The sequence below is a fragment of the Periplaneta americana genome, chromosome 10, assembly GCF_040183065.1.
Source record: "Periplaneta americana isolate PAMFEO1 chromosome 10, P.americana_PAMFEO1_priV1, whole genome shotgun sequence".
Taxonomy (NCBI): Eukaryota; Metazoa; Arthropoda; class Insecta; order Blattodea; family Blattidae; genus Periplaneta; species Periplaneta americana.
In genome coordinates this window covers 139,151,913-139,172,764 of record NC_091126.1, presented here as the reverse complement: position 1 = coordinate 139,172,764, position 20,852 = coordinate 139,151,913, and the positions used below count along the sequence as shown (strand labels likewise).

At 35.2% G+C, this 20,852-nt stretch overlaps 1 protein-coding gene across 1 annotated transcript in view; it reads right to left on the bottom strand.

Moving 5' to 3' along the window:
- The window catches only part of LOC138708042 (MAM and LDL-receptor class A domain-containing protein 1-like), a 297,684-nt gene extending 277,711 nt beyond the window's left edge, over nt 1-19,973 (bottom strand). The window contains exon 1 of the mRNA XM_069838155.1: nt 19,899-19,973. The gene's annotated coding sequence lies outside the window, so the exon portion shown is untranslated. The remainder of the gene's footprint in view (nt 1-19,898) is intronic.
- Nucleotides 19,974-20,852: the final 879 nt, after the last annotated feature.

The window sequence follows — 20,852 nt, the reverse complement described above, 5'->3', positions numbered from 1 at the left end:
TGCTCTGAACGGCTCATTTAACGATTTACAGCTCGAACTTATTGATCTTCAATGTGACCTAAGGGCTAAAGATTGTTTGAATAATAGTTCTAGCGTGGTTGAGTTTTACAAGACTGAACATTAGCAATAATATCCACGACCACAAAAGCTGACTGAATTTTTTTTATTACTTTAGTAGGTCATTTTACGACGCTTTATCAACATCTTAGGTTATTTAGGGTCTGAATGAGATGAAGGTGATAATGCCGGTGAAACGAATCCGGGGTCCAACACTGAAAGTTACCCAGCATTTTTTCATATTGGGTTGAGGGAAAACCCCGGAAAAAACATCAACTAGGTAAATTGCCCCGACCGAGAATCGAACCCGGGCCACCTGGTTTCGCGGCTAGACGCGGGGTTGGACGGCTGTGAATATGATTGCCATGTTTGGCTCATAATTTATATTTGTGAGCAATTTTTTTCTATAATCAACTTTAATAAAGGCAGACATCGAACTTCTGTAACTGATGTTTCATTATGATCAGTAGGCTACTGTTCCTTTCAGCTGCCAACAGCATGAAACCTCGTTTTGATGTACTGATAAATAAAAATATAACAAAATGATATTGTATATTTAAGGAGCTATAGAATTTCTATTATTGCTGTAAAATAAATATTTATTAATTAATAATAGTCCAAGATAGTTTTGCAACCACTGAACGGGAATTCATTTCATAAACATTCGTAATAGTACTTCCTTTTGTGTATATTTCGTACGAGATCACCCCTTCTTCCAGTTCACTCTTATACAGAGCGCAGCTAATATTTCTGCCCGCTCATGAGCTGTGAGCCGGCTCGGAGAGCGCAAACCTTGTGCAGGCCTGTTATAAAGCTTCACCGATGGAAGTAGAAATAGACGGAAACATTTTACAAGTTTCCTATGAATTGCCTGTCTGAAAGGATTAATTTCAGAAAACAAATCTGAAACAATTCGCTAATATACACTACCACTCAGACTAAACAAAGACACTCATTGCTTACGAGAGAGGCTACAGTACAGTACCGTACAAACCAAGCATATTGCGTTTTGAATCTGCCTACATTAAAAGAAGTGAGATGAAATGAAACCCATATCCTAAAGATAAAATGTGACGAAATGAATTGCAGAGAAAATACATCTCAAGTTTACGCATCAGTACAATGAGTGATACGTGGCGTGAAAGATAAATTCAACGTTTTGTTTACGGTACTAGCATGGCATTTCATGGTATAATAACAAATTGCATATGTCTATAATTGCTTTGTTGCTGAGAAAGCATATGTTGCATTTCTGTTCATGTGGACCCAGCATCAAATGGATTTCTGTTTGTTGTGTTTGGGGAGCTATTTAGTTCAATGAGGAGTTCTGTTTCATTCAAACTGTAATTATTATCAGTAACGACACAATAAAGTTTTTCACCATATGTATTATAGTCAGTTCCTTTTTTAATTTCAAACCTCCAGAACCAAATTCTGGCTGCGCCACTATATTCAGTATGCCTAATTTATTTAATAGTTTTAGCAAAGTATAATTGAGGTTTTGTTTACTACCCCTATAATTCCAATCGTAATTTTTTTATTTTCTTAAATATTTTATAACATATAACATTTGATTTACAATTATTTTTGAAATATAAGTAAATTGTCAAAATATATAGATAAGGGAATGAATGAACGAGTGAATGAATGAATAAATGAATGTACGATTGAATGAAAGAATGAACAAATGAATGGGTTAAAGAAAGAATGAGTGAATTAGAGAGTGAAAGAGTGAATAGAGGAGTGAATTAGTGAATGAAGGGGTGAATGAGCCACTAAGAATTGAATGAATAAATTGAGTGTATGAGTGAATGGAATATTGGATGAAAGAATGGAGGAATTAATTAATTAATGGAGGAATGAATCGGAGAATGGAGAAATGAATCAGTGAATGGAAGAACGAAAGAGAGAATCGAGTAATGAATAAGTGAGTGAATGAATGAATGAATGAATGAATGAATGAGGGAAAGATTGATAGAATTAAATATTGAATACATGAATGAATAAAAGATTGATTGAATGAATGAATGAATGAATGGATCTACTTATTACTTACTGGCTTTTAAGGAACCCGGAAGTTCATTGCCGCCCACACATAAGCCCGCCATTGGACCCTATCCTGAGCAAGATTAATCCAGTCTCTACCATCATATCCCATCTCCCTCAAATCCATTTTACTATTATCTTCCCATCTACGTCTCGGCCTTCCCAAAGGTCTTTTTCCCTCCTGTCTCCCAACTAACACTCTATATGCATTCTCCCATACGTGCTACATGCCCTGTCCATCTCAAACGTCTGATTTAATGTTCCTAATTGTGTCAGGTGAAGAATACAATGCATGCAGTTATGTGTTGTGTAACTTTCTCCATTCTCCTGTAACTTCATCCCTCGTAGCCCCAAATATTTTCCTAAGCACCTTATTCTCAAACACCCTTAATCTATGTTCCTCTCTCAAAGTGAGAGTCCAAGTTTCACAACGATAAAGAACAACCGGTAATATAACTGTTTTATAAATTCTAACTTTCAGATTTTTTGATAGCAGACTGGATGATAAAAGCTTCTCAACCGAATAATAACAGGCATTTCTCATATTTATTCTGTGTTTAATTTCCTCCCGAGTATCATTTATATTTGTTACTTTTGCTCCCAGGTATTTTATTTTTTCCACCTCTTCAAAGGATATATTTCAAATTTTTATATTTCTATTTCCTACAATGCTCTCGTCATGAGATATAATCATATACTTTGTCTTTTCGGGATTTACTTCCAAACCTATCTCTTTACTTGGTTCTAGTATATTGCCCTGCTACCTAATCGTTTATGGATTTTCTCCTAACATATTCCCGTCTTCCGCATAGACAAGCAGCTGATGTAACTCGTTCAATTCCAAACCCCCTCTGTTATCCTGGGCTTTCCTAATGTATCATTTAGTCAACATTGGAAATGAATAAGCAATTAAATAAATTATTAAGTAAATTACGTAAATTTGTACATTGTAAAAAAGAAAGAAAACATACATGAGCTCTGAAATTATGTAGGCTATCAAATTTCAGCTTCCTGACAAATTGGTTTAAGGTGATTACATTCACTGTATAGTGTGTACATTTATGGGCCTAAATGTGTTTTGACTTAATTTATATAATTTATGTACTGTAAGGAAGAAACTATGAGTCTGAAATTTATGCCTCAAATCTACAAATGATCGACTACAACACTGTAAATAGGCCCATTGCAGTAGAATATGTCTGAAACTTTCTGTATTTTCAGTTCAAATACCAACAACTTTATAATGATTTCGTCCTTGCCTTCACACAGACCTCCTCTTAAGAATATTTCTATGGAAATTAGTTTTGAAGGTTTATTTTCATATTGCATATAGTAAATTTTATGGAAAGTTACGGCGCACAGTGGTCCTTTTTCGCTATCTGGCCCCGCAAATTACAGTAAAATTTGGTATTGCATATTTTCATGTATTAAGGCGTTTTTAATTACTCCATTATCCAAGGATACAAGATTTGTTGTAGCTTACGTTTATTTCTACAGCCCTTGTGTTGCAAAAGAAGTCAGAAGTAGGGGAGACCCGGGCAAAACGAATAACCCGGGCAAAGAGAATAATGCCTATTTCTTACAAACGCCAATAGGTAGCGCTTTCTGTTATGTTGCGGAAGAATCCCACTCAGATTTTGCTCCTGGAACTGACTTGTCGTCATTCTAGCTAGTGAGAGAAGAAATCAGCGTGTGTTTGAAGAAAATTGTTTTCTTAAAATATTTCAAGGTAAGAGAATCTTATGTACAACACACAATACTGCAGAAAATTTTTGTTACGTGATAGTAATATATAGGCGATACGTTTACTTCTAAAGTGCTGTACTTACGAAGAATATTATTGACGTTTATATTTATATAACCTTAAATGAAAAGCGAAATGGCATCTGGGGGCAAAGTAAATAGGGCAAAGTGGATAACTTATCCGCTTTGCCCTGCTACCTTTATTTGACTATATAAGTGTTTGCTATATTTTTGTATGTATTTGTATATTATAATAAAGCGTATTAGATCATTTTACATAGTGGAGGCATTAAGTCACACTAATTAAAAATCAGTAACACTGATCTTAATTTTTACTTAAAAAGGTCGTAATGTGTTTTCAGATGGTTTAATTTTTCAAGAGGAAGACGGAACAAGCCAAATGGTCTGAAGAAGCTATGAAGAAAGTACTTGAAAAAATAAAATCTTCCAATCAGTGGTTCTGCTATCTGGCCATACAACCATAATATGTTTGTTGATGAAGATTTTGCTCCTGATAACCTTACAGATCGCCAACTTAAGATAGAAATCAGCGAAACGACAGCTGGCTTAGATTTAACAAATTCTGCGGGTGCCAGCTTCTTCAGCGGCTGAAGAAACAGTTAATGCTCACTCAGAATCAACCACTTCTGTGATATCGTTATCTTCAGAGATTGAAGGAATATTCAATACATCAATTGTACTCAGATTTTCAGTCCCGGTTCACCAAAACCCTCAACATCGTCAGCAAGAGAACCCAAGTCAGTTCTTTTGATTTAGACCAGTGCCAAAAGTGGATGCTCGAAAGATACGAGGTAAACGAAGAAACTGTGAGCGCTCTGAAGCTCTTACATCTATACCGATTAAAAACGTTAAAAGAGAAGTAACTTATGGGCAGGAGCAAAAGCAGAAGAAATCCAAGTCTTCAGTGCCAATGAAACGTCGACGTGTTCAAATTTGTATTTTGTACTAATCTAACGTGCTGTAAAGGGTGTAATAACATTTCTTATCGTCTCATATGACTCATTAACATCGTGTTTATGTGTTCTTTTAACTTTATTATCAGTGAATAAAAATTAAATAGAAATGTGAAAATGTTATAGGTATATTCACTTTGCCCGCGTTAATTATTCGCTTTGCCCATGCACCTGGGCAATGCGAATAATTAACTATATTTTCTTTCTCAAATCATATCACTGTCCGTAGGTACGAGAAACGAATTGCTGTTTTTTAGATATGTGGACAACATGTATCACAATCAATATCATGAAATTTTATTTCGGGAGCACCAAAATATACCCTGTGGCATTGTTTCTTCTTAGCTTATCCGCTTTGCCCGGGTTTCCCCTACAGTATTTCTTATCACATCCCCGGCCGGAAGCCGAGCTCATAATTTATGTTCGATAACTGTACTTTAAAGACGTATTTTTTCGACGATCTTCATTGGTTACTGGTGTATATGAGAGATCAAGTTATGTGCTATGTTTGTGATGTTTTAAAAATGCCACAAAACTTACTACTTTAAAGTGAAATTTGTTTAAAAATTGAAACATTATTTTTATTTTAACTTCTAGTTTTGAATATTTTTAGACACGGAAATTTAGAAATTTACCAATTTTTTCAACGATTGATCATATTGATTTTAGAAGACTAAAGCCAATACCTTATTCTTTTTTCCTGTATAAGAACTAGCTGCAAATTTTTTCCACTTTGCCTTATTTCAGGTTTTAGCACTTTCAGAAGAGGTATCGCAGAACGATCTTTTTCATGTTTGGCGCCATACAGATGAAAGATCAGAAAGAGATGATGAACTATTTAACTGTTTACTGGAAAACATTGATTTAAAAACTTACAGATAATTCGTTTCAAAGATACTGTTAATAAAAAGCTGTTAATTTTACTTGCTTGTCGCCGAATCGTGAGTAAATTCCAGTCACAAAAAATGGCTAGAGAGAAATTTATTTTATATGAACAAAATACAAAAGAAGCTTCCATAACTGGCTTGTCATCTAATGCTTAATATGCTTTTGGTATCGTCAGATCGTGTAATAAGCAGTCTCACAAAGAAAACTCGAAAGAGAAGTGGATCTATTGCCCAATAAAGTTCTTTGTTTGTCAAGACCCCGCGCCCACATCAGGAACTTAATCTGAAGCTCACAGTAGGACTGAGAACTAAATATTATTGAAAACACTTTTAACACTGAATTACATTAAAGGAAAAATTAGTAGTGACAACTGCTCATTATTAGTGTACGTCTTGTCATTTCGCCATTACTTTATAGGCCTACTTGTAAAATTGCCCTCATAATTTAAAATAAAAAACTATGTCATAATAGAAAATATTGAAATGATAAATGTATGGTACACTCCTTACAATGAATGTTTGATTAAAATATCTGACTTCTTGGAAAGACCGTATTATTTTATCTCTTCAATGTTCATGCAAGCTGCGATAAATAGCACATAGCTACCAGGAATGGCACGCGCCTCACTGCGACTGTGAAGCTAAATTCATTACTGTGAAGAAATAAATATAGAGAATGTATGGGAATGCACACACCTGTATTTAGTTTTAAAACGTATTATATATTTTTGAATAAACGTATTGACATTTCAGGCACCTACTACTTTCTGTATGGAAAGAAAATATACTGATTTTAATGAATTTATATACCGTACTTGATTAACATAAAGGAAAGCATATTACAGTGTTTTTATTGAAGTATTAGTGTCATGTGTGAAGTTAAGAATACAATTAAAATAAAACTTAGGCCTATAATGTAACTGATTTCTTCCGTGTATTTTACTAATATATTTCATACATGCAGTGATGAAGACCTGAAGTTGTACAGTGTTCTAGACTATAGAATACCTATATCTCTGATTGAGAGTTAATATTAAACCTAAATTGAATTAAAATCATGTCGGTATGGATAAGGAAAATGCTTAACATGGGTAAAAATTGTTATTTCAATGTTTCTACATCATTTTAATATTGAATCGAGTCCACACCTGTGGAGTAACGGTTAGCGCGTCTGGCCGCGAAACCAGGTGGCCCGGGTTCGATTCCCGGTCGGGGCAATTTACCTAGTTGAGGTTTTTTCCGGGGTTTTCCCTCAACTCAATACGAGCAAATGCTGGGTAACTTTCGGTGCTGGACCCATTTCACCGGCATTATCACCGTCATTTCATTCAGACGGTAAATAACCTAGATGTTGATACAGCGTCGTAAAATAACCCAATAAAATAAAAAATAAATATTGAATCGAATTTTGCGCGGCAAGATAGCGCAAAAGGACCACTGTGCGGCGTAAGCAAAACAGTTTTAATTACAACATCCCTGTAATGTGCGTGATTTAACTTACAGTAAGTGAGTGTATTAAAAAGTACGAAGAACTTGGTGCAGAATTTCTGTGGATGTTTGAGCTTTTCGCTACAATTCCTTTATGATATTGCGAATGATATTTTTCTTTAGAGTTCTCTTCGCCGAATCATTACTTTAAAACATCTCTGAAAGAAAACACCTATTACGCTAGTAAAGAGAAAAAGAACCCTCTGCGGTGGCTGAGTGGTCAGACCTTAAACCTGTCACGCAGGTTAGAGTCCCGATCAGGTCTGGGATCTTTCATTGAAAAATCCATATTGATACTTCTGGCGGACAAGTTCGCAGTTGAGGGTTTTCTCGGAGTTCTCCCGTTTTTCCCCATATTAGCTATTTACATCATTCAGTCACCATTTCTCAACTTCGTCATTATTCTATATCATTCCCGATCGCCGGCTGGCGACGCACGGAGGGTGTTGGCCTAGGGACGAGTGGGGTTGCCTGCTCGAAACCTGGGTACACAGAGAACCTTAGTGTGTTCAGCCGGTGTGGGTTTGAGAATGCGCCACTAGAGGGTAGCTCAATAGACCTTAACAGGTCGTCGCAGTGCTGGGCCATAGTGCCCCCTCCATAAATTATTTCATTCCAATCCAAAGAGAAAAAGAAAATATATTCTCTGACTGCTCAAAAAAAAAAAGACGTTTAATGTAACAAAGGAATTAATATTTTGACTTCATTAATAAATTGAACAGATTAAAGAAATACAAGTAATGCTTCGCTAGTGTACATGAAATAACTATATTATGTTTACTGTAACCATTAATATATATTTTTTTCATATTTGCGAACATAAATATTTATTAGCTACAAATTTTCTAATATTAGTATAAAATACTGTAGATTTGGTTTTGGTTACCTCAAGCGCAGCAAATGTGTTTATGACATGCGGTATTAAACACTTCACTTCAAGGTGCTTCTTACTAAGGAGAGTAATAGATAATACCTGCTTACGCCTAGATATCTAGAAATGTGGAGCTTGTGTCCAAAAACGGACATATGCACATTTAATGAAAATCGAGTTTGATATCATTTTCGTATAATTATACTAAAAGGAATCAGATTTTCGTAATTACTTACAGCCAATTACGGACATAACCGTGTTAAGATAGCCCTGAATTTCTGTTTACATGCAAAAGCGAACATAATAAGAAATTAATTTATCTTATTTTTCAGTCTCCCTTTTTTCTACTAAACACGGACATGTTTACTCATGGAGGTATGAAGTAATCCATGCAAACACGGAAAATGTAAAATGATTCTGAATAACCAATATTTACGATAATGATAGGAATTTATTGTCTATTCCAGCCTGTAGAATTGGCTTTGTTTTCTGTAGGCACTAAGAAGGACCAATACTGTGTTGGTCAAATAAATATGGGATCTCGGTGGAGAAAGGTTTTGGGGAGAAAATGATATGCCGAGATGAGTCTAGAGGTCGTTAGAAAAAAGTGCCTATAGCATTAAAACTTTTCCATTACCGATATACAGAGCTATTATTATCAAAATTCCCAGAAAACAGCGGCCAGCCGGCCGGCCACGTCCTGTGTGGTTTCCGGCGCGCTTAACCGTTTCTCCCGCACAATCGACCTCCATTAGCTTTATGGCATTCAGTGTGCTTAGAAGTCGTGTAATGAAACTCTCAATTCTTCAAGTGTACAATGTTAGTGTTTAAAGTTTAGTGATGATTGTGTATTTAACTAATGCCTAGCAACAAATTCTCATTGTGTGAACGTGTGTATATGTACAATACGTACATAAAAGGCATAAGGTCGTGTGCGAAAACAAGACAAAAATTTCGAATAAATGTTCCAAACAGACCTGTGCCTTCTGCTAAAACAACGACTCACTAAAAGATTTAAAGAAACAGGCTCAATGATGAATCGAAAATCAGGCAGAAAACGTAGTGTTCTTACGCGGAACGATTGTCGGTTTATTTCAAACAAGATTCCGCCACTACTCATACAGCTGCCGTGTCAATGAGGGAATTGAAGTTTATTTTCGGTACGAGACTAATCAGTAATAATTTGTGGCCTCCACAAAGCACAGATACAACACCTTGTGACTTTTATTATGGGGAACACTAAAGGTAGGGCTTATAGGAAAAATTCTCAATCTATACATGAAGTAAAAGACTATAAGTATGCGAGAAGAAATCCAAGCTATCAATGTTGTGGAACTTCAGAGTGTTGTTCATTCGTTCATCAGAAGATGTCAGTTGTGTGTGTCGGGAAATGGGAGCCATTTTCAGCAACGACTGTGAGCATGGTAAACCCGAATTATTGAACATTTATTGATAGTACTGTTATATATTGGAGAAGCGCCGGAGAAATGGTTACGCGCTCGGCAGAAAACACCCAGAGCGTGGCCGACCGGACGGCCGCTCTTTTCTAGGACCTTTGATAATAATAGCTCTGTATTAGTCAATACGAATAAAGGCACCCCCAAACAGACGCGATACGGAATGCGTTACGATAGCGTTACGATTTTGCGATAAATGTTTTCATTGCGTTCAATGATTGTGTTCACACACACGCGATTATCGCAATATGCGTTATTATCGCAGCAAGTAGAACGCGACGATTTTGCGTTCTATTCTCCCGGAGATGTAGATCGCGAGAACGCCACGCGTTTATTTTGATGCTGGGTTGAAGTGTGTCATTTATGGATTCATCTTCAATGGAAAAGGAACTTCTCTTTCTTGGATGAGAATCGTCGCAGGCAAAGCAGGCGCAGGTAAGTCCACGGTAGTCATATATGGTTAAGATAAACAATATAAAAAGGTATAAAGTGATGATTTAGCTTTTCTTTGTCAAGAACGTGAAATAAATAACAAGTACGCCTACCTGATTATAAACTTTATTTTTTTTTAATTTGCTCTTTTTGTTGCAGGAGGTTGTGGATTGACGAGTTAAATGCCACAAGGGTAGAAAAAGATTAATTTTATACCTTAGTTCAACAACTAACCTTAGCACTCTGCTAACCTTGAAGAGCCTACTAGTAAAGAATTTCTATGTTTAGAGTACCCATAAAATAACGTATTTTAATGTGAAGTAAATTCAGTAGTAATTTATTCTAAACATACCTACGTCTAATGATTTACTTACATAAGTATATCTAGAGTGTGGTAAGATATTAAAAGTAATAAAACTCTGACAAACAAATTACATAACTTTTTGTTTCCACATACTTTATTAATTTTATATTTCTGCGCAATTATTTATAATATTGTACAAGCATTTTGCAATTTGCACAAATATTTTTTTTCATTTGTGCATTTTTGCGACAGTTATTTATTTTCTAGCTTAAACCCCGCGTCAGTCTACAAGCCAGTATGACATCAAATTATAAATAAATAATTGCACTTATTGTTTACATCTAACTTTGTAGCTATCTCCTTCCATTTCTTCTCCTTTTCCATGCCACGGATTTTCCTTTACGAACTCAATAAAAAATTCCACATTCGTTTACAAGTAATCCGAAATCGCAATCTGTGAGCACAAGTGATATACACCTGCTGAAGGTAACTGATCTTTGCGCTGTGGCTGGAAAACTAAAATCCGCATATGTGGTCACCCATTACGATAATCTGATTGGCTGGGGACGTTAGAATATCGTATATCGCGGACGCGCCAGTTTGGGCACCTCTTCGCGATAGAGCGATATTGCGTTATCGCGAAATCGTAACGCTATCGTAACGCATTCCGTATCGCGTCTGTTTGGGGAGGCCTTAAGTGTAAAGAATCTCGATACAGTCAAAATTAATTTTGTTTGTACCATAAATATTACATTTTGCAACATTTCACGCAAATACATTCCGTGTACCAGAAGTTAAAGCTTGACGAAAATATATTCTAACTCGGTAATAATAATTTATTTTCAAATAATGAAAGCTGAAATATTAATGGAATCTCCAATAAAAACTGAAAAAGAAATATTTTTTTTTATAAAAAGTGAAAAAATCCAAATTATTATATACTTTTTTGCTACTGAAATACTAAAGAGATAAATATGGTATTAACACAATCGATTAGTAAGAATTCACCGATTTTTTCTCTTAATGTGGGTGCCATTTCATTTTTCTACTTTCCTGAAAAAAAAGTTATAACATGCAGTGCTGTAGTTGGGTCGGTACGAGCTGATGCGCCGTACCATGTAAAATAAAAACTCGCTGTTACCGTAACGGAAAAAATTGAGACTCGAAAATATGTTAATTATGTTTAAATAGTCTTCAGTATGGAGCATGTTAACTATTTGAAAATCATTTTCATTTTGATATCTGGCATAAAAGTAGCGTCTAGCTTTTTTATGTCATATGCTTAAACGCTTATCCATTCGTTGTTTTATCGAAAACCATAGTCAGGTACTTCATAAGTAATTTTGATTTGTTAATTTCAAGCTTGCATACCGTCATGGTATTTCTATAAGTAATTAGCACTAATTTTATGGCATGGCATCTCAAGAAATTTGCTATTCTGTTTCGCTAATTTGAAAACTTGCGTAGATAGCATTGCATTACCCTAATCTTATGATGTGGCGACTCAAGAATTCTGCTGCACTGATCCTCTAATTTTAAAACTCGATCAGGCGTAATGTCAGCAGGAGGGAAATGTTGTTACTTTTATGCGTTCATGAATCTTGAATCCAATTGCATATTATAGAGTCTATTTCAATTTCAACTAAAGAATGCGAATGACCATTACTAAAATGAACGATATCTGTATTACGAAAATGAATACATTTCTAGTAAAATAATTTCCAGGCTTTTGTTCCTAAAAAGTGTTGGGCCACCAGTGTCAGCGTTTAGTTCCTTGCCTTATATGCAATTGTGGCTGCGATCTGGAAGGAGATATGAATGACGAAGAAGTAACTTTGGAAAAGAAGTGCAGTACGAGTCCATACAGAGTCTTAGTCTGACCAACGAGATTTCAACAGTACCCTTTAAAATATGTTTCCAACTACACTAGGGGAGAGTTGGGTGGTATCGGACATATGGTAATATCGGACAGTGACTTTCTTTCATCTACCACACGATGATAGTACCTAATTGACATGATTATGTTTCTGTGATACGTAACCGCTTTTGGACGCAAGCTCCACAAAAAAATCTCCGTATAATTATTAATTTCAGGCAAACGTTTGCACAGGTCTGAAGGTACTGTACATTTGACTGCAAATTTCTTTCATTTACTAATCTTAGGTAAGAAACAAAATTAAGAATTATTTTTCTGGATTTTGAGTTCTGCACCATTAAATTATGTTTCATTTCCAATAATCAATATTGTGGCGCGACAGCCCATAAAGGGCAAAGGTCCAATAGCCTGCTGTTGACTTCACGTCTATATGCCGCAGAAGAGGTGAACGATCATCCAAGTAGTAGAGGGTAACGTATGATCAGCGCAATGATCACCCCAGCCGTTATAGCTGGTTTCCGAAACTGGATTTCGCTATCATATATCCCCAGATTCATGCAATCCTGGGTGGGTGCCTGTCCAATAGACTGGCCGAAATTTCATGAGAGAATTGCGTTCTCCTGGGGATTCGAACCAGCGCACAGTGGTCAAAATCACGAGTCTAACGGGACAGAAATAATTTTGGTCACCCTTGAAGATGAGTAAAAATGCTTCAGTATTACTCCAAATATATCGTCCTATCATGAGTCAGTCTTCAAACAATAGTATTCTAAATTAATACTGTATGGCAGAGCCTCAAAGTTGAATTTTCAGACGCTGACGTCGCGTCTGGGTTCAGACTGTTATGCCATTGTGAGATTAGTTAGTGGCGGCAATGAAGTGTGAACAAGAGGAAACTCCCACTCGTACTGGATTTAAAAAATAAAATTATATGTAACTTTTTGATATCATAATTATACATGTACCGAGAGTTGAGTGTCTGTGACATTAACTAGTATTCACTAGGGAAAAAGTTGAATATCATTTTTATTCTAGAAAATTAAGCAGACTTTTAAAAAATAGGTACATATCCCAACAAATCAATAAAAATGTAGTATACAGTAGAGAAATGTAAGGCTGTAAGAGGTTTTAAACCGCAAAGTGCGCCACTTGCGCCTTTTTTATATATATTTTTATTATTACTTCCAAGCCGATTAACAAGAAAAGAATCCTGGAACCAGAATTTGCATTATTCGAAAAGAAAACATCAGTCGATATCGTACCAAATAGACACAAAGGGATCAAAGCTACAATAAACTAGTAAATATGTTGCTAATTTAAAGATATTGAATAGATTTAAAAATTGAACTTACTTTATAGTAATTTTATGCGTCGATCTTGCACAAATTAATCTCGAAATAAAAGTAAAATTTTTTATGTTAAATTCGTTTACTTAACAACAGGGATTTTAATGCTTACATAACATATATTAATAGTTATTTATGCAACAAGTGGATAATATTGATGATTATGGCATGAGTCGCGTTATAATAACAAGCTATATAAATTATATAGAAGTTTCGATATTGTTACTTTCATCAAATTAAGGAGGCTTGAATGGACCGGACATGTCTATCGGATAGAAGGGAACAGAATACTAAAGAAGATCTTAGAAGGGAAAATACATGGTAAAAGACCAATTGGAAGACCCAAAAATAGATGGGTAGATGCGGTAACGATCGATTCTCAGAACTATCTCGGAACAACTGTCTGGAGGAGATTAGCACAGGACAGGGACAATTGGAGGAAGAAAATTGAGGAGGCTAAGGCTCGATTTTGGGCTGTGATGCCATCGTAGTAGTAGTAGCAGAATGTTTGTCGCACGAACGATAGGGAGTGCGAATATTTTCACGAGTGTCATAATAAGATTATCCCCGAATTGGGTAAAACACTTTATGATATAACATTATAAAGTGTAGGAGAGAAATTATGAAAGAAATTCAATTAGAGTTCCATAGCTGACAAATTGTCTTCATATGTTTGAATCCATAAGTTGCGCCTGGCATTGATATTAAGTAAAGAGGAATGGATGATCTTGCAGGTTATGTTATAAAAGTTCCTTTATTTTTTTTTTAATATCGTTTCCCTGAACCAGAGAACTGTTTCATGTGATATTACAAAAGCGATACAAAATTGTTAAAAATTGGAAATAAACGATACGTTACCTTCTGTCCTGCATTTCATATCTTGTTATGTCGCGCGTAAAAAGCGATAACTAAGATGGCAAGCGTTCTGGTATTACGTCATAGCAAATACGTCATTGCTTTTATCGGCACGCGTGCTGTAATAAGCCAATTACGCACGATTTTCTTCGTAGTAACAACCTTTTTTTAATGCTAGGATGGCATAAACAATTATTATTTACTATTATATAAAAATTCAGAACGGTCCTTTACTTTTTTATTTCTAGAGGAAACCACGAAGTCTAAAAACAGGAGTCAAATTAAGTATGGTGATTTATGTGGAACTCTTTCAGAACAAAAGTTTACAGTGAATGATTTGTGTAATTATGTGAAGAAAAAAAAATAGAATACTATAGGACTATAGTGAGATTATTGCAATGTAGTATGCGAGAGATTTGTGTCAAACTATCGAAAATGCTTCAATTCAAAAATACATTTCCCGGAATATTATTACGTTCACGTAGTACCACAGAGACTACTCCAACTGCATTATCTGTTGGAAGACCAAGAAAATAATTTTCGGAAGGCAATTTAAACACAAGGCGTAGATTAATAGTCATTTGTGAAGGAGAGATCAAAAGAAGTGCGTCTTCTCTCTTTGTGGAGTGCAGGGATGCAGCATCTGTAATAAAAGACAAAGAGAAACCACTCCGAAAAACTTACTTACATACTTACAAATGGCTTTTAAGGAACTCGGAGGTTCATTTCCGCCATCACATAAGCCCGCCATCAGTCCCTATCCTGAGTAAGATTAATCCAGTCCCTACCATCATATCCCACGTTCCTCAAATCTGTTTTAATATTATACCCCCATTTACGCCTTGGCCTCCCCAAGGGCTACAAAATACAAAAAATAATATTTCAACCATGCTCGTCGCCAGTACCGTATATCCCTAAAGTAATTCCATTTTATTAGAATATAAACTCATTTAACAGCAGCACATTAATATATGAAAATTTGTTACGCAGAAGCCAAGTTATTAACTTTGTCTACCTGTACCACCTGTAAAGGGATAATTTCTCTTACACAAATGTAGTAAGATTTTTTATGTAGTACAAATAGGCAGAGTTACGCTATAATAGACCAACCGACAATTTGAAAAAAATGAGATAATCGCACAGATCTGTTGATGGCATGCTAATTTAACTCTGAAAAAATCAAGAATGCGATTTCTGAATTTTGCTGCTATCTATAAGCAAACATTCGTTTATTGCATAAAATTCATTTATTTATTTATTTTGCTTTGAAATATTAATTCAACTGCTGGTCTCATCAAAATTCGGTTAGCCTTCTTTTGGTATTGTTTGTGCTATTTTTTGTAATAGTATGAATGTTTTAATACTTCCTGCATAAAATGTTTTATAAAAAATTATTTTATTGGCCAGTGTTTCGAAACAGGTTTTTGGCGCTTGGTCTCTTATTGCATAACTCTAACCAAATATGCTACCTGTAACTACTCTACAAAGTTTCATGTAAATCTGTTGTATCTGGAAAAAAGTTATTAATTTTGTCTAATTTCACTCCCTATAAAGGGGTAGTTCTTTTCGAAAAAAAATGTAATGAGAGTTTCTATACAAAACAAATATATTACTTGTAACGACTATATAAAGTTTGAAGATCTGTTAGAAGAAAAGTTGATAATTTTGTCTAAATTGATCCCCTATAATGGAGTAGTTTCTTTTAGGTAAATATAATGATTGTGTGTACAAAATACAAATATATTATATGTAACTACTATATACAGATTGATGAAAATCTGTTAGGAGAGAAGTTGATAATTCAAGCCGCGAGATACAATACGGCATAAATCCACTTTTTGCCCAAATTGAGTTAAGCACAGAATCGTGTTCCTTGCATATCTATGCATGACATGAGATGCAAAACAACATAAATTTCACATTACAAAATCGGAACCTATGCTCTTTTGCTGATCATATAACTACCATCAATGAAGCGCGCAGTGTTGCAAAAGCACACAACTGCTTGTTTCTTTATTTTAAGGCTTGGAGCCCTGTGTCAAATTAAGGACCGCAAACCAATACCTATAGGTCGCCGTGACAAAAATTAAATGGGCTGTGACAACGTACAAGATTATCAAATACAGTGACAACATTATTTTAATATCGACTACAGTCAGCAATATTTAAGTGACACATTCCATTTCAAGATAAATTGTCCAAGTAAAAAAGATCTTGATCCAGCATACCAGAATAAAATACCTGTAAAGCAACCTACGGAAAAAGACATTTCTAAATATATAGAAAGCGTACCAGTGTAGTTTAAAGCTGTATTTAAACGTATCTTAAATAAAATAATATGGGACTTGTGAAAATATAACACTGATAGTGAAAGCGAAGGAACACTGATGATAAGTAAGGAAAGCTATGTAATAATATGTTACATTATATTTATACTTGTTTATGTAACATATAATATTCGTATCAGTAAGTTTATTAATTTCTTATTTTCTTTTGAAAATAATATAAAGAGAAATAGTATGTCTTCTTTATTTACTGAGTTGCAAAACAACAAAATTCCACAACTTCTAAAATGTAATTGTAAACGAAGTATGTGAAGCATGGAAATGACACCTTATCAGCACCATACCTACCGTAAACTGCAACACTGATGAAAATAGTATTGACCTGTGTAGCATATATGAGACAATATTACAAATAAATCGATTTTCTCAAAATAAGAAAAAACTGGAGATTTGCTTCTCATGGCTTCAGTTTTGTCTAAATTCATTCCCTATAATAAAATAGTTTCTCATACACAAACGCATTGAGAGTTTGTACACAAAACAAATATACTACTTGTAACTGTTTTACAAAGTGTTATAAAAATCTGTTAGAAGAGAAGTTATTAATTCAGTCCCGCTACATTTACGTTTTGGACCACTGTGCAGCGTTCATTTCTTAACGCGAGTCTAGTCACGATACCTTAGACCAATAGTTTCCAAACTCTTTTATTCAGGTCGGTAAACATACCCTATTCATTATGAATGCATTACTACTTGCTTACAAATGGCTTTTAAGGAACCCGCAGGTCCATTGCCTCCCTCACGTAACCCGCCATCGATCCCTATCCTCTACAAGATTAATCACTTCTCTATCATCATATCCCACATCTCTTAAATCCATTTTAATATTATCCTCCCACCTACGTCTCGGCCTCCGCAAAGGTCTTTTTCCCTCCGGTCTCCCAATTAACACTCTATATGCATTTCTGGATTCGCCGATACGTGCTACATTCCCTGCCCATCTCAAACGTCTGGATTTAATATTCCTAATCATGTCAGATGAAGAATGCAATCAGTGCACTTTCTCTATTCTTCTGTAACTTCATTCCTCTTAGCCCCAAATATTTTCTTAAGCACCTTATTCTCAAACACTTTTAGCCTCTGTTCCTCTCTCAAAGTGAGAATCCAAATTTCACAACCGTACAGAATAGCCGATAATATAACTGTTTTGTAAATTCTAACTTTCAGTTTTTCTGAGAAGAGGCTGGATGACAAAAGCTTCTAAACCGAATAATAACAGGCATTTCCCATATTCATTCCGCGTTTAATTTCCTCCCGAGTGTCATTTATATTTGAAAATTAAGTGATAGCATTATTAAATTTTAGTTCTATATTTTGAATATAAACTGAAGATATATAAACGCAAAGATATTTTATGTTACAGATTCTGTCTTTTCTGTGAAAAATAAAACCAGTTTTTAGACATAGATATGAGATTGGGGCAGGATGATGGTGTTTGCCTTACAGCTATCAGTTTTACGAAGTCTGACCCAGTTGTAGATATTCTAATTTGAATGTATAGCTCAACGTTAAGTTCTATATTTGTTCTTCAAGAAGACTAGAGCAAAAAATATACAGCCTCTATGTTAGTGTAAATGGCATTAAGTGTTGTATTGCAATTTAGGAAAAACGGGATACATCGTCGTGCATATAACCAAGATCGCGACTGGGTCCTTATAGTAAACACGGATTATAATCTCAAATGGGAAGATAAATTTTTAACAGCTCCTCCCCGTTTTCGACAGGCAAACCCTTTTTTGTTACGAAGAAGGAGTTTTTCTTTCAGTTTTTTTTTTTTGCGGGAAGGAAAATATTATCTTATTCTTTTTATATTTCCAACGCTATCGGACAAGCCTTCATAATCATTTATTACTCAAAATTCACTTAGAATGGGAAATGAATCGAATTCTCGTTCGAGAACTAAGCGAAAAAACAAGTCTAGATTAATTTTTCGTTGCTTCAGTCTTAACCTGAACGGTAAACACAATTAAAGTTGGATTATGAAAATTAGACTTAAAAGAAACTAAAAATAGTATTGGTACATAAAACTTGCAAGCCAAGAGAAGTCTATTAGCTGAGCAGAATCCTGTTAAACTCTGTCTCAAAAAATCTTAAGCGAACGAAAATTATAAAAAAAACAACACTATAAAGTTGTGCTTAATTAACGTGCGTATGAAGACACATCTTTGTTCCTTGGACCTCTTTCGAATAACTAGCAGGCCCCCAGAGGTTTACGGAACAAGTCGGGAACCACTAGCTTAGACAAAGTTGTTACGGCGCGGGACTTCGATTACAAATAACAATTTATTTAATTAATTCCATATTGTATTCCACATGCAATATTATCAGATGGATTGACTCGTGGAAGCTGTATATGGACGAAATAAGTATACGAGTTTAAGAAAAATCGCTGTATACAGACGAAGAATCATCACGCAGTACCTAAAAACTGGTTATTAGGTATCAATGATGTTGAAAACTAGTATGCCCGCGAAAATATCGAATTCTTCAGCATAAAATTTAGTTCTGTAATGTCCAAGAAAAAAAAATATATATATAGAGGTGTGAAATCGCATTCGGAAATTAGGAGGTGAGTTTCTCTTACTTATTTTGATCATGAAATACCAAAACTGCTTAGCGGTACTCAAAAATAATGCTTAATGACCATTTCCGTACCATACCCAAGGAAGTCGATTCAGCAGAAACAGAAGAAATAAATTTTATTTCTTAACCGAGGTATATGGGGAATTATGTTCAATTTCAATTTTCGAATACCGAAGCCGTACATCTTGATTTGTGACCACAAACTGACAGTTAAAATTTATGTTTTGTAATAGTAATGAGAGACATTTATGTTGACGAAAATTGTTTATGTTTGTCTGGATTCAAAATTCATAAGACTATTTACAAGTGACGTGGTAATGCTTTGATAACTAAAGTGGTTGGAAAACGGAAACTCGGAAATAATTCTTTCCCTCAGCTGCGTTGTGTAAGAATTTTCTCACAAGACGTTCCGAGAATCAAAACTCCAGTAATCAAGATAGAAGCCGTGATTTAATTGAGCTACAGCACAAAAGTTTCATAAAATAGATATACTTTTAAGTATTATAGAAGAAAAGGCGATATTTCATCCAAATTTGACATGAAAGAGTGCATGGCGGTTATCATGTTCGACACTTAATTTAAATGGTGATTGGGTTAAAGTGTGAAATTAGGAGACAAAAATGAGACGACTTACATGAGCTGGCAGCCTCGGTCTTCCTGTCGGTGTGATGGAGAAGCAGCTACTGACCATTCTGTCTGCCGCACCGTCACATGTCATGTAGCCTAGCCATTGTTTTGGTCTGGTTTCCATAGCAACACGAAGAGACCGCCTACGTAGGTCTACTCCCTCTAACGGCAGCCAGTGTAACTGCAGCGGCGCGCCTTTTCGCGTGAGCGGCGCGACGCACGATAATCCTTTTACTGTATCTGGCTGCGCAAAATTCGATTCAGTATTAAAATGATGCAGAAACATTAAAATAACAATTTGTACATACCTTAAGCATTTTTCTTATCCATATTGACATGACTCGAATTCAATTTAGGCTTAATATTAACTCTCAATCACAGATATATTAATAGGTATTCTATAGGCAACAACACCGTAGAACTTCAGGTCTTCATCATTGCATGTATGAAATATATAAGTAAAATACATGGAAAAAATCATTTTTTTCTTTTAATTGCACTCTTAGGGGAGAGTCGTGTAGTATCGGACATCGGGTAGTATCGGACAGTGCGTTTTTTTCATCCACCACCATATGGTAGTACCTGAATGACATGGTTACGTTTCTCTATGCGACATTACTGAAACGTAACCATATCAATCAGGTACTATCATCGTGTGGTAGATGAAAGAAACTCACTGTCCGATATTAGCCGATGTCCGATACTACCCGACTCTCCCCTAACTTCACACGTGATATAATATTTCAATAAAAACACTACATGGTTTCCTTTGTGTTAATAAAATAAGTAGCGGGGATCTCAAATTTTAACAAAGTTTGTCATAACAAAATATATAATCACATTAAAACTAGATACACGTGAGTGTATTCCTATATATTCTCTACATATATTTACACATATATTCACATTAATGATTTCACTTCTACAGTAGCAGTGAGGCGCGTCCCATTCCTGCAGCTAT